The sequence below is a fragment of the Bombina bombina genome, chromosome 4, assembly GCF_027579735.1.
Source record: "Bombina bombina isolate aBomBom1 chromosome 4, aBomBom1.pri, whole genome shotgun sequence".
Lineage (NCBI taxonomy): Eukaryota > Metazoa > Chordata > Amphibia > Anura > Bombinatoridae > Bombina > Bombina bombina.
In genome coordinates, this window is record NC_069502.1 from 49,382,122 (window position 1) to 49,395,788 (window position 13,667).

General features: G+C 42.6%; 1 protein-coding gene across 1 annotated transcript in view; it reads right to left on the minus strand.

Annotated features, from left to right (window-relative positions):
• LOC128656839 (sodium-dependent multivitamin transporter) overlaps positions 1–13,667 on the minus strand; it is a 339,096-nt gene that overhangs the window by 233,166 nt on the left and 92,263 nt on the right. The window lies entirely within an intron of this gene.

A 13,667-nucleotide genomic window follows, 5' to 3' on the forward strand; every position in this document is an offset into this window, starting at 1 on the left:
CCATCAGATCCATGTCTGGAATGCCCCATAATTGAGTTATTTGGGCAAAGATTTCCGGATGGAGTTCCCACTCCCCCGGATGGAATGTCTGACGACTCAGAAAATCCGCTTCCCAATTTTCCACTCCTGGGATGTGGATCGCAGACAAGTGGCAGGAGTGATCCTCCGCCCATTGAATTATCTTGGTCACTTCTTTCATCGCCAGGGAAGTCCTTGTTCCCCCCTGATGATTGATATATGCAACGGTCGTCATGTTGTCTGACTGAAACCTTATGAATTTGGCCTTTGCTAGTTGAGGCCAAGTTCTGAGAGCATTGAATAATAGCTCTCAGTTCCAGAATGTTTATCGGGAGAAGAGACTCTTCCCGAGACCATAGACCCTGAGCTTTCAGGGATTCCCAGACCGCGCCCCAGCCCACTAGGCTGGCGTTGGTCGTGACAATGACCCACTCTGGTCTGCGGAAGCTCATTCCCTGTGACAGATTGTCCAGGGTCAGCCACCAACGGAGTGAATCTCTGGTCTTTTGATCTACTTGAATCGTCGGAGACAAGTCTGTATAATCCCCATTCCACTGTCTGAGCATGCACAGTTGTAATGGTCTTAGATGAATTCGTGCAAAAGGAACTATGTCCATTGTTGCAACCATCAATCCTATTACTTCCATGCACTGCGCTATGGAAGGACGAGGAACAGAATGAAGTACTTGACAAGAGCTTAGAAGTTTTGATTTTCTGACCTCTGTCAGAAAAATCCTCATTTCTAAGGAATCTATTATTGTTCCCAAGAAGGGAACTCTTGTTGACGGGGACAGAGAACTTTTTTCTTTGTTCACCTTCCATCCGTGAGATCTGAGAAAGGCTAGGACGATGTCCGTATGAGCCTTTGCTTTTGACAGGGACGACGCTTGAATCAGGATGTCGTCCAAGTAAGGTACTACTGCAATGCCCCTTGGTCTTAGAACCGCTAGAAGGGACCCTAGTACCTTTGTGAAAATCCTTGGAGCAGTGGCTAATCCAAATGGAAGTGCCACAAACTGGTAATGCTTGTCCAGAAAAGCGAACCTTAGGAACTGATGATGTTCCTTGTGGATAGGAATATGTAGGTACGCATCCTTTAAATCCACGGTAGTCATAAATTGATTTTCCTGGATAGTAGGTAGGATCGTTCGAATAGTTTCCATTTTGAACGATGGTACCCTGAGAAATTTGTTTAGGATCTTTAGATCCAAAATTGGTCTGAATGTTCCCTCTTTTTTGGGAACTATGAACAGATTGGAATAAAATCCCATTCCTTGTTCTCTTATTGGAACTGGATGTATCACTCCCATCTTTAACAGGTCTTCTACACAATGTAAGAATGCCTGTCTCTTTATTTGGTTTGAAGATAATTGAGACCTGTGGAACCTTCCCCTTGGGGGTAGTTCCTTGAATTCCAGGAGATAACCTTGAGAAACTATTTCTAGCGCCCAAGGATCCTAAACATCTCTTGCCCAAGCCTGAGCAAAGAGAGAAAGTCTGCCCCCCACTAGATCCGGTCCCGGATCGGGGGCTATCCCTTCAGTGATGTCTGAAATAATCTCTTTCAAATCAGGTCCAAATAATGTTTTACCTTTGAAAGGAATGTTAAGCAATTTTGTCTTGGAAGACACATCCGCTGACCAAGACTTTAGCCAAAGCACTCTGCGCGCCACGACAGCAAACCCTGAATTTTTCGCCGCTAATCTAGCTAATTGCAAAGCGGCATCTAAAACAAAAGAGTTAGCCAATTTAAGTGCTTGAACTCTGTCCATAACCTCCTCATACGAAGATTCTTTACTGAGCGATTTTTCTAGTTCCTCGAACCAGAAACACGCTGCCGTAGTGACAGGAACAATGCATGAAATTGGTTGTAGAAGGTAACCTTGCTGTACAAAAATCTTTTTAAGCAAATCCTCTAATTTCTTATCCATAGGATCTTTGAAAGCACAACTATCTTCGATAGGAATAGTAGTGCGTTTGTTTAGAGTAGAAACCGCCCCCTCGACCTTGGGGACTGTCTGCCATAAGTCCTTTCTGGGGTCGACTATAGGAAATAATTTCTTAAATATAGGGGGGGGGAACAAAAGGTATGCCGGGCCTTTCCCACTCTTTATTTACTATGTCCGCCACCCGCTTGGGTATAGGAAAAGCGTCGGGGGGCACCGGAACCTCTAGGAACTTGTCCATCTTACATAATTTCTCTGGAATGACCAAATTGTCACAATCATCCAGAGTAGATAACACCTCCTTAAGCAGTGCGCGGAGATGTTCTAATTTAAATTTAAATGTCACAACATCAGGTTCAGCTTGATGAGAAATTTTTCCTGAATCTGAAATTTCTCCATCAGACAAAACCTCCCTCATGGCCCCTTGAGATTGGTGTGAGGGTATGTCAGAACAGTTATCATCAGCGTCCTCTTGCTCTTCAGTGTTTAAAACAGAGCAATCGCGCTTTCTCTGATAAGTAGGCATTTTGGATAAAAGATTTGCTATGGAGTTATCCATTACAGCCGTTAATTGTTGCATGGTAATAAGTATTGGCGCACTAGATGTACTAGGGGCCTCCTGTGTGGGCATAACTGGTGTAGACACAGTAGGGGATGATGTAGTATCATGTTTACTCCCCTCATTTGAGGAATCATCTTGGGCAATATCATTATCTGTGGCATTACTGTCCTTACTTTGTTTGGACACTATGGCACAATTATCACATAAATTTAAATGGGGAGACACATTGGCTTTCATACATATAGAACATAGCTTATCTGATGGTACAGACATGTTAAACAGGCTTAAACTTGTCAACAAAGCACAAAAAACGTTTTAAAATAAAACCGTTACTGTCACTTTAAATTTCAAACTGAAAACACTTTATTACTGAATATGTGAAAAAGTATGAAGGAATTGTTCAAAATTCACCAAAATTTCACCACAGTGTCTTAAAGCATTAAAAGTATTGCACACCAAATTTCAGAGCTTTAACCCTTAAATTAACGGAACCGGAGCCGTTTTTACATTTAACCCCTATACAGTCCCAGAATGAGGCTCTGTCTATAACTAGAAAGGCCCCCATCTGAAAAAGGTGTCTAACACAGTGCCTGCCGTTTTTCTAAACGTTCCCCAAGATTATATACCAATAATTAGTTAGAATCTGCATAATATGCCTAGTAAAGCAATCGTTTTAGCCCAGAAAAATGTCTACCAGTTTTTAAGCCCTTTTTGAAGCCCTTTATTCTTTTATGTTTAACTAAGAAAATGGCTTACCGGTCCCCATGAGGGGAAATGACAGCCTTCCAGCATTACATGGTCTTGTTAGAAATATGGCTAGTCATACCTTAAGCAGAAAAGACTGCTAACTGTTTCCCCCAACTGAAGTTACTTCATCTCAACAGTCCTGTGTGGAAACAGCAATCGATTTTAGTTACTGTCTGCTAAAATCATCTTCCTCTTACAAACAGAAATCTTCATCCTTTTCTGTTTCAGAGTAAATAGTACATACCAGCACTATTTTAAAATAACAAACACTTGATAGAAGAATAAAACTACATTTAAACACCAAAAAAACTCTTAACCATCTCCGTGGAGATGTTGCCTGTGCAACGGCAAAGAGAATGACTGGGGTGGGCGGAGCCTAGGAGGGATCATGTGACCAGCTTTGCTGGGACTCTTTGCCATTTCCTGTTGGGGAAGAGAATATCCCACAAGTAAGGATGACGCCGTGGACCGGACACACCAATGTTGGAGAAACCTCTTTGACCAAGAATCAAGCGTTCAAACTCCATACCTTAAAATTAAGGTTTTGAGACAGAAAGACTGGTCTTAACGGAAGAGTCCACAGCTGGCAAGAGGCCATCCGGACAAGATCCACATACCAAAACCTGTGAGGCCATGCTGGAGCTACCAGCAGGACAAACGAGCATTCCTTTAGAATATTGGAGAATACCCTTGGAAGAAGAACTAGAGGCGGAAAGATATAGGCAGGATGACACTTGTAAGGAAGAAAATAATGCATCCACTGCCTCCGCCCGAGGATCCCGGGATCCGGACAGATACCAGGGAAGTTTCTTGTTTAGATGAGAAGCCATCAGATCTATTTCTGGGAGTTCCCACATTGAACAATCTGAGGAAATACCTCTGGGTGAAGAGACCATTCGCCCAGGTGCAACGTTTGGCGACTGAGATAATCCGCTTTCCAATTGTCCATACCTGGGATATGAACCGCAGAGATTAGACAGGAGCTGGATTCCGCCCAAACCAAAATTCGAGATACTTCTTTCATAACCAGAGGACTGTGAGTCCCTCCTTGATGATTGATGTATGCCACAGTTGTGACATAGTCTATCTGAAAACAAATGAACAACTCTCTCTTCAGAAGAGGCCAAGACTGGAAAGCTCTGAAAATTGCACTGAGTTCCAAAATATTGATCGGAAATCTCACCTCCTGAGATTCCCAAGCCCCTTGTGCCGTCAGATACCCCCACACAGCTCCCCAACCTGTAAGACTTGCATCTGTTGAGATTATAGTCCAGGTTGGAAGAACAAGAAGCCCCCTGAACTAAACGATGGTGATCTGTCCACCATGTCAGAGAGTGTCGTATAATCGGTTTAAAGATATTAATTGAGATATCTTTGAGTAATCCCTGCACCATTGGTTCAGCATACAGAGCTGAAGAGGTCGCATGTGAAAACGAGCAAAGGAGATCGCATCTGATGCGGCAGTCCTAAGACCTAAAATTTCCATGCATAAGGCTACCAAAGGGAATGATTGTGACTGAAGGTTTTGACAAGCTGATATCAATGTTAAACTTCTCTTGTCTGACAAGGACAGAGTCATAGACACTGAATCTATCTAGAAACCTAAAAAGGTTACCCTTGTCTGAGGAATCAATGAACTGATTGGTAAATTGAACCTCCAACCATGAACTTGAAGAAACAACACAAGTCGATTCGTATGAGATTCTTCGAAAATGAGAAGACTGAGCAAATACCAAGATATCGTCCAAATAAGGAAATACCAAAACCCTGTTCTCTGATTACAGAAAGAAGGGCACCGAGAACCTTTGAAAAAAATTCTTGGAACTGAGGCTAGGCCAAACGGTAGAGCCAAAAAACTGGTAATGCTTGTCTAAAAAGAGAATCTCAGACACTAAAAGTGATCTGGATGAATCGGAATATGCAGATACACATCCTGTAAATCTATTGTAGACATATAATGCCCTTGCTAAACAAAAAGCAGGATAGTCCTACAGTAACCATCTTGAATGTTGGTTGTATCCTTACATAATGATTCAATATTGATAGATCCGGAACTGGTCTGAAGGAATTGACCTTCTTTGGTACAATGAAGAGATAAAATAAAACCCCAGCCCCTGTTCCAGAACTGGAGCTGGCATAATTACTCCAACCAACTCTAGATCTGAAACACATTTCAGAAATGCTGAGCCTTTGCTGTGTTAACTGGGACACGGGAAAGAAAAAAATCTCTTAGCAGGAGGCCTTAACTTGAAGCCAATTCTGTACCTTTCTGAAACAATGTTCTGAAACCAGAGATTGAGAACGGAATTGATCCAAATTTCTTTGAAGAAAACGTAATCTGCCCCATACCAGCTGAGCTGGAATAAGGGCCGCACCTTCATGGGTACTTAGGAGCTGGCTATAGATTTCTATAAGGCTTGGATATATTCCAAACTGGAAATAGTTTCCAAACTGATACCGCTCCTGAAGATGAAGGATCAGGCTTTTGTTCCTTGTTGTGAGGAAAGGAACGAAAAACAGAATTTATGTTTACCTGATAAATTACTTTCTCCAACGGTGTGTCCGGTCCACGGCGTCATCCTTACTTGTGGGATATTCTCTTCCCCAACAGGAAATGGCAAAGAGCCCAGCAAAGCTGGTCACATGATCCCTCCCAGGCTCCGCCTACCCCAGTCATTCGACCGACGTTAAGGAGGAATATTTGCATAGGAGAAACCATATGGTACCGTGGTGACTGTAGTTAAAGAAAATAAATTATCAGACCTGATTAAAAAAACCAGGGCGGGCCGTGGACCGGACACACCGTTGGAGAAAGTAATTTATCAGGTAAACATAAATTCTGTTTTCTCCAACATAGGTGTGTCCGGTCCACGGCGTCATCCTTACTTGTGGGAACCAATACCAAAGCTTTAGGACACGGATGAAGGGAGGGAGCAAATCAGGTCACCTAAATGGAAGGCACCACGGCTTGCAAAACCTTTCTCCCAAAAATAGCCTCAGAAGAAGCAAAAGTATCAAACTTGTAAAATTTGGTAAAAGTGTGCAGTGAAGACCAAGTCGCTGCCCTACATATCTGATCAACAGAAGCCTCGTTCTTGAAGGCCCATGTGGAAGCCACAGCCCTAGTGGAATGAGCCGTGATTCTTTCGGGAGGCTGCCGTCCGGCAGTCTCGTAAGCCAATCTGATGATGCTTTTAATCCAAAAAGAGAGAGAGGTAGAAGTTGCTTTTTGACCTCTCCTTTTACCGGAATAAACAACAAACAAGGAAGATGTTTGTCTAAAATCCTTTGTAGCATCTAAATAGAATTTTAGAGCGCGAACAACATCCAGATTGTGCAACAAACGTTCCTTCTTTGACACTGGTTTCGGACACAGAGAAGGTACGATAATCTCCTGGTTAATGTTTTTGTTAGAAACAACTTTTGGAAGAAAACCAGGTTTAGTACGTAAAACCACCTTATCTGCATGGAACACCAGATAAGGAGGAGAACACTGCAGAGCAGATAATTCTGAAACTCTTCTAGCAGAAGAAATCGCAACTAAAAACAAAACTTTCCAAGATAATAACTTAATATCAACGGAATGTAGGGGTTCAAACGGAACCCCCTGAAGAACTGAAAGAACTAAGTTGAGACTCCAAGGAGGAGTCAAAGGTTTGTAAACAGGCTTAATTCTAACCAGAGCCTGAACAAAGGCTTGAACATCTGGCACAGCTGCCAGCTTTTTGTGAAGTAACACAGACAAGGCAGAAATCTGTCCCTTCAGGGAACTAGCAGATAATCCTTTTTCCAATCCTTCTTGAAGGAAGGATAGAATCTTAGGAATCTTAACCTTGTCCCAAGGGAATCCTTTAGATTCACACCAACAGATATATTTTTTCCAAATTTTGTGGTAAATACTAAAAAACTCTAAGCCATCTCCGTGGAGATGTTGCCTGTACAACGGCAAAGAGAATGACTGGGGTAGGCGGAGCCTGGGAGGGATCATGTGACCAGCTTTGCTGGGCTCTTTGCCATTTCCTGTTGGGGAAGAGAATATCCCACAAGTAAGGATGACGCCGTGGACCGGACACACCTATGTTGGAGAAAAGACTATTAGACCTAAATTTACCTTAGATTTTTTATCCTTTGGTAAAAAAGTTCCCTTCCTTCCAGAAACAATTGAGATAATAATTTAATACCCTGGAAAGAAAGGGAAAGCAAAGTTGACTTAGAAGACATATCAGCATTCCAAGTTTAATCCATAAAGCTTTTCTAGCTAAAATAGCTAGAGACATATACCTGACATCAACTCTAATGATATCAAAAGATGGTATCACCAATAAAATTATTAGCATGTTATAGAATAATAATAATGCTATAAAATTATGATCTGTTACTTGTTGCGCTAAAGCTTCTAACCAAAAAGTTGAAGCTGCAGCAACATCCGCTAAAAATATAGCAGGTCTAAGAAGATTACCTGAACATAAGTAAGCTTTTCTTAGAAAGGATTCAATTTTTCTTAAATAAAGTACTATCTGCCGTAGGAACAGTAGTACATTTAGCAGGAGTAGAGACAGCCCCATAACCTTAGGGATTTTGTCCCAAAAATACTCTAATCTGTCAGATGGCACAGGATATAATTGCTTAAACGTTTAGAAGGAGTAAAAGAATTACCCAAATTATTCCATTCCCTGGAAATTACTTCAGAAATAGCATCAGGGAGATTAAACACTTCTGGAATAACTACAGGAGATTTAAAAACCTTATTTAAACGTTTAGATTTAGTATCAAGAGGACCAGAATCCTCTATTTCTAATGCAATTAATACTTCTTTAAATAAAGAACGAATAAATTCCATCTTGAACAAATACAAAGATTTATCAGTATCAGAATGATGATGTTCATTTAAAAATTCATCTGAAAAAAGAGAAGTTTTAAAAGACTTTTATGTAAACTAGAAGGAGAAATAACAGACATAGCCTTCTTAATGGATTTAAAAAATAAAATCTCATATGTTTATCAGGAACACTCTGAAAATTAGATGTTGACGGAACAGCAACAGGTAATGTAACAGTACTAAAGGAAATTTTATCTGCATTAATAAGTTTGTCATGACATGCAATACAAACAACAGCTGGAGAAACAGATACCAAAAATTATAGCAGATACACTTAGCTTGGTAGCTCCAGCACTAGACAGCGATTTTCCTGTAGTATCTTCTGACTCAGATGCAACGTGAGACATCTTGCAATATGTAAGACAAAAAAACCAACATATAAAGCAAAATTGATCAAATTCCTTAAATGACAGTTTCAGGAATGGGAAAAAATGCCAAAGAACAAGCTTCTAGCAACCAGAAGCAATGAAAAATGAGACTAAAATAATGTGGAGACAAAAGCGACACCCATATTTTTTAGCGCCAAATCAGACGCCCACATTATTTGGCGCCTAAAATGCTTTTGGCGCCAAAAATGACGCCACATCCGGAACGCCGACATTTTTGGTGCAAAATAACGTCAAAAAAATGACGCAACTTCCGGCGACAAAATTCCATCTTGAAACTGACTGTCTGAAAAATAAGGAAAGTTGAACATTCTGAGTCAAGGCAAATAAATGTTTGAATACATATATTTAGAACTTTATAAACAAAGTGCCCAACCATAGCTTAGAGTGTCACAGAAAATAAGATTTACTTACCCCAGGACACTCATCTACATGTTTGTAGAAAGCCAAACCAGTACTGAAACGAGAATCAGCAGAGGTAATGGTATATATAAGAGTATATCGTCGATCTGAAAAGGGAGGTAAGAGATGAATCTCTACGACCGATAACAGAGAACCTATGAAATAGACCCCGTAGAAGGAGATCACTGCATTCAAATAGGCAATACTCTCCTCACATCCCTCTGACATTCACTGCACGCTGAGAGGAAAACCGGGCTCCAACTTGCTGCGGAGCGCATATCAACGTAGAATCTAGCACAAACTTACTTCACCACCTCCATCGGAGGCAAAGTTTGTAAAACTGAATTGTGGGTGTGGTGAGGGGTGTATTTATAGGCATTTTAAGGTTTGGGAAACTTTGCCCCTCCTGGTAGGAATGTATATCCCATACGTCACTAGCTCATGGACTCTTGCTAATTACATGAAAGAAAAGTAGGTCCTCCACACCTTATGATAGATGTGATGAGTCACCGGCTTCCTAGCTTGAATGAGTGTATCAATCCTCTCTCAAAAAACCTCTTAGCTAGGAATAATCGTTCAATCTCCACGCAATCAGCCTCAGAGAATCTAGATTTTGATGAACAAAGGGACCCTGTTCCAGCAGATCTTTGCGACAAGGTAACCTCCATGGAGAAGAGGAGGACATCCCCACCAGGTCCGCAAACCACATCCTTTGTGGCCACGATGGAGCAATTAGAATTGCCAATGCTTGCTCCTGCTTGATGCGGGCCACTACCCGAGGTAGAAGTGGTAACAGAGGGAAAATGTAAACTAGATTGAACCTCCAAGGCACTGCTAATGCATCTATCAGCTCTGCCTGTGGATCCCTAGACCGCAACCAGTATCTGGGTAGCTTGGAATTGAGTCGGGACGCCATAAGATCTATCTCCGGCATCCCCATCTGTTGCAAATCTCTGCAAATACCTCGGGATGGAGAGACCATTTCCCCGGATCAAAGGATTGTCTGCTGAGGAAATCTGCTTCCCAGTTGTCCACACCCGGAATGTGGATCGCTGCCAGCAAGCAGTTGTGGGCCTCCGCCCATTCCAGAATCTGAGATACCTACCTCATTGCTAGGGAGCTCCTTGTTCCCCGCCTGATGTAAGCCACTAAGGTAATGTTGTCCGATTGGAATCTGATAAACTGGGACAAACCCAGAAGAGGCCAAGCCTTCAGAGCGTTTAAAATTGTTTGAAGTTCCAAAATGTTGATCAGAAGAAGAGATTACTGTTGAGTCCACCGGCCCTGTGCCTTCCTGGCACCCCAGGCTTGTGTCCGTAGTCACAATCTCCCAGGATGGTCTTGAGACAGACCCGAGTGGTCGCCGTTCCATTGCCTCAGCATGCACAGCTGAAAGGGTCTGAAATGGAACCCGGCGAATGGAATGATATCTATGCTAGACACCATGAGCCCAATTACCTCCATACATCAGGCCACTGATGGCCCTGAGGTCTGGAGGGCAAGACAATTGGAAGTAATTTTGCAACGTCTCTGGTCTGTAAGGAATATCCTCATGGATATGGAATCTATTATCGTGCCCAGGAATTCCACCAAGGAACTGGGAACCAGTGAACTCTTTCCTAAGTTTATCTTCCATCCATGAGATTGAAGAAGAGCTCTTAAATGGTCTTCTGCTAGCCGGCAGGACGGCGCCTGGACCAGGAGGTCGTCCAAGTATGGCACTACTGCAAAACCTCTGGACCTCGCCACCGGAGCAATAGCCAGACTGAAAGGAAGAGCCACAAACTGAAAGTGCTGGTCCAGAAAAGCGAATTTTAAGAACTTGAAGTGATCCTTGTGTATTGGCACATGAAGGTAAGCATCCTTTAAGTCTATCGTAGTCATGAACTGTCGTTCTTGAACTAAGGGCAGAATAGACCTTATCTCCATCGTGAACGATGGGACCGACAGAAACTTGTTTAGACACTTTAGGTCTAGAATCGGGCGAAACGTACCCTCCTTCTTTGGGACAACAAAAAGGTTTAAGTAGTACCCTAGACCTCTCTCCGATAGAGGTACTGTCATAATTACTCCCAGGGAGGAGAGATGCCTCACACACCCTAGAAAAACTTCTCGTTTTTCTGGTCTTGAAGACAGGTTTGATAAGAGGAATCTGCCCCTGGGTAGATGAGATATGAAACCTATCCTGTAACCCTGAGCGAGGACCTCTAGAACCCAAGGGTCTTGCACGAACCCCACAAAGAGTTAGTCTGCCCCCAACATGATCCAACGCCTGATCGGGGGCCGTCCCTTCATGCCGACTTTGTTTCGGTGGGCTTCTTGTTCTGCTTGGATTTATTTCAAGATTGAGATGGTTTCCAAGTTCCCATGGACTGAGCAGGCTTCGCGGTAGAAAGGCACCCTTGCCCCCAGTGACCGTAGATATGATAGAGTCCATGCCTGGACCACAAAGAATCTTCCCCTTAAATGGAAGGGAAAGCAATCTAGATTTTGAAGTCATGTCTGCAGACCAAGACTTCAGCAAGAGAGCCCTACAGGCTAGAACAGAAAACCCTGATGTTTTGGCATTCAGGTGAATAATCTGCATGTTTGCATCACAGATGAAAGAATTAGCTACCCTCAAGGCCTTAATTTTCTCCTGGATCTCGTTGAGGGGAGTTTCCACCTCAATAGCGTCTCCAGCTACCGCAGCAACCGCTGCTGCAGGCTGAAGCAAGTATCCCGTGTGCGGAAACATTTTTCTTAGAGTTTCTAGCTTCTTATCCATGGGCTCATTCAAGGGACATTCAACACTTACTGTAACATGTTTGGATATTGTAAATAAAAAACGGAGGTCCGCCTACACTATACCCCTCCTCCCTTGCCGCCTTGCTTCTGTCCTAATCAGCGGCACTATTTCTGTCCGAGGACTGGATTCAGATTTGCTTATCAGTTGAAGAAGAAGGCAGCTACGTAATAGTGGGGGGAGTTCGGCATCCATATTGACCGGGTATTAGAGTAGTTAGCGCTGCTTATTAGGACAGAAGCAAGTCGGCAAGGGAGGAGGGGTATAGTGTAGGCGGACCTTGTTTTTTTTATTTACAATATCCAAACATGTTACAGTAAGTGTTGAATGTCACTTTAAACAACAAACTATCCTAAAGCGGGATAGTGGTGCGCTTAGCAAGCGTGGAGATAGCTCCATCCACCTTAGGGACAGACCCCCACAACTCTAATTGAGAGTCCGGAACGGGGAACAATTTCTTAAAAGAAGAAGGGGAAATTAATTCTTAATATTGGCCATCTTTACGGGAACCAGGAAAGTCTGTGGCACCACCATGTCCTCATAAACCTCGTCAAGCTTAGGAATAGAAGGTTCTTCGGGTAATTTAGGTTCCGGAACCTCTAACGTAGCCAACACTTCCTTTAACAGAAAGCGTAAGTGCTCGATCCTAAATCGAAAGTCTGGTTCCTTCGCAGCCCGAGGTATAGCAGCAGCAGATTCCAACACAGAAAGAGCCTCCTCTGAACTATCAGAGGTGTCTTCATCTGTGCATAATCTAGTATCAGATAAATCCAACAAATTGGTAGATGACCCCAGGGAAGGATAGCAATATTTGACATTTCGCTTGCACTTAGCAGGGCGAGGTAAAGCACTGAAGGCCGCAGACACTGTCGTTTGTAACTGCTCAGAAAAGTCTGGCGGTAAGAGGGCCCCTCCCAAAGGAGGATTAGCATTGCAATGGGAGACTGCAGGTGTAGTAGGAGATGATTGCAGGGAACGCAACTCACGGAACAGAGACCCCTGAGGTAGACGGCTCATTGGTACTAAACAGATAAAGGAGTCACACTGTGATCGTGTCTTCTTTACGTTATATGAGATAAAATGAAACAATCTTACCGGCCTCTCAAGTTTGACAGTCTTGTAGCATTGCACCTGACATAGACTTGAGTGACAGAAGCAGGCAGTGAAACTCGTTAACACTGATTGCTTAGGAGCTGTTAATACGAGTCTCTGCATCTACAGACCCTAACATTCGTCAATGCTCTCACTGAGATGCTGACGAGACTACTTAAAACTTCAGTCCCATACAGAAGAGTACTACCCTCCATAAGAGACTACTACGAATCCTCCAACACTTCTCTGTCATCCTCCTGTGATGAAAGGCAAAGAATGACTGGGGGATGAGGGGAGTGGGGGAGGTATTTAAGTCTTTGGCTGTGGTGTTTTTTTTCTCCTCCTGGTGGCCAGGTTCTGTATTCCCACAAGTAAGGAATGAAGCCGTGGACTCTCCTCATATTAAGATGGAAACCCCAATACAATGCAGTATACACAGTCATCAGCACTCACTAAGGATTTGTTTTTTTTGATGGGCCTTTTTTTGTGTTTTACATACACTAATTAGAGGTATTTTTCTCACTTTTTATTATGTTTAATCTGTTAAGCGAAAGGAATCAAAAGTAACTTGGTCTATGTAAAACACAAAAAGGGCACAAAAAAACAAAACAAAAATATTTAGTGAGTGCTAATGACTGTGTATGGCGTAACTGGGCATAGACAGGGCTAATGCCTGTGAATAGAGGATATTCAAATATGCCCAGTGTGACTAATGGATGGACAGGTGGGGAAATGTGCATCAAAATCATTAAAGACCGCAGCCCCTTTAAAGGGACAGTCTACACCAGAATATTTATTGTTTTTAAAAAAAAAGAGATAGATAATTCCTTTATTACTCATTTAATAATTT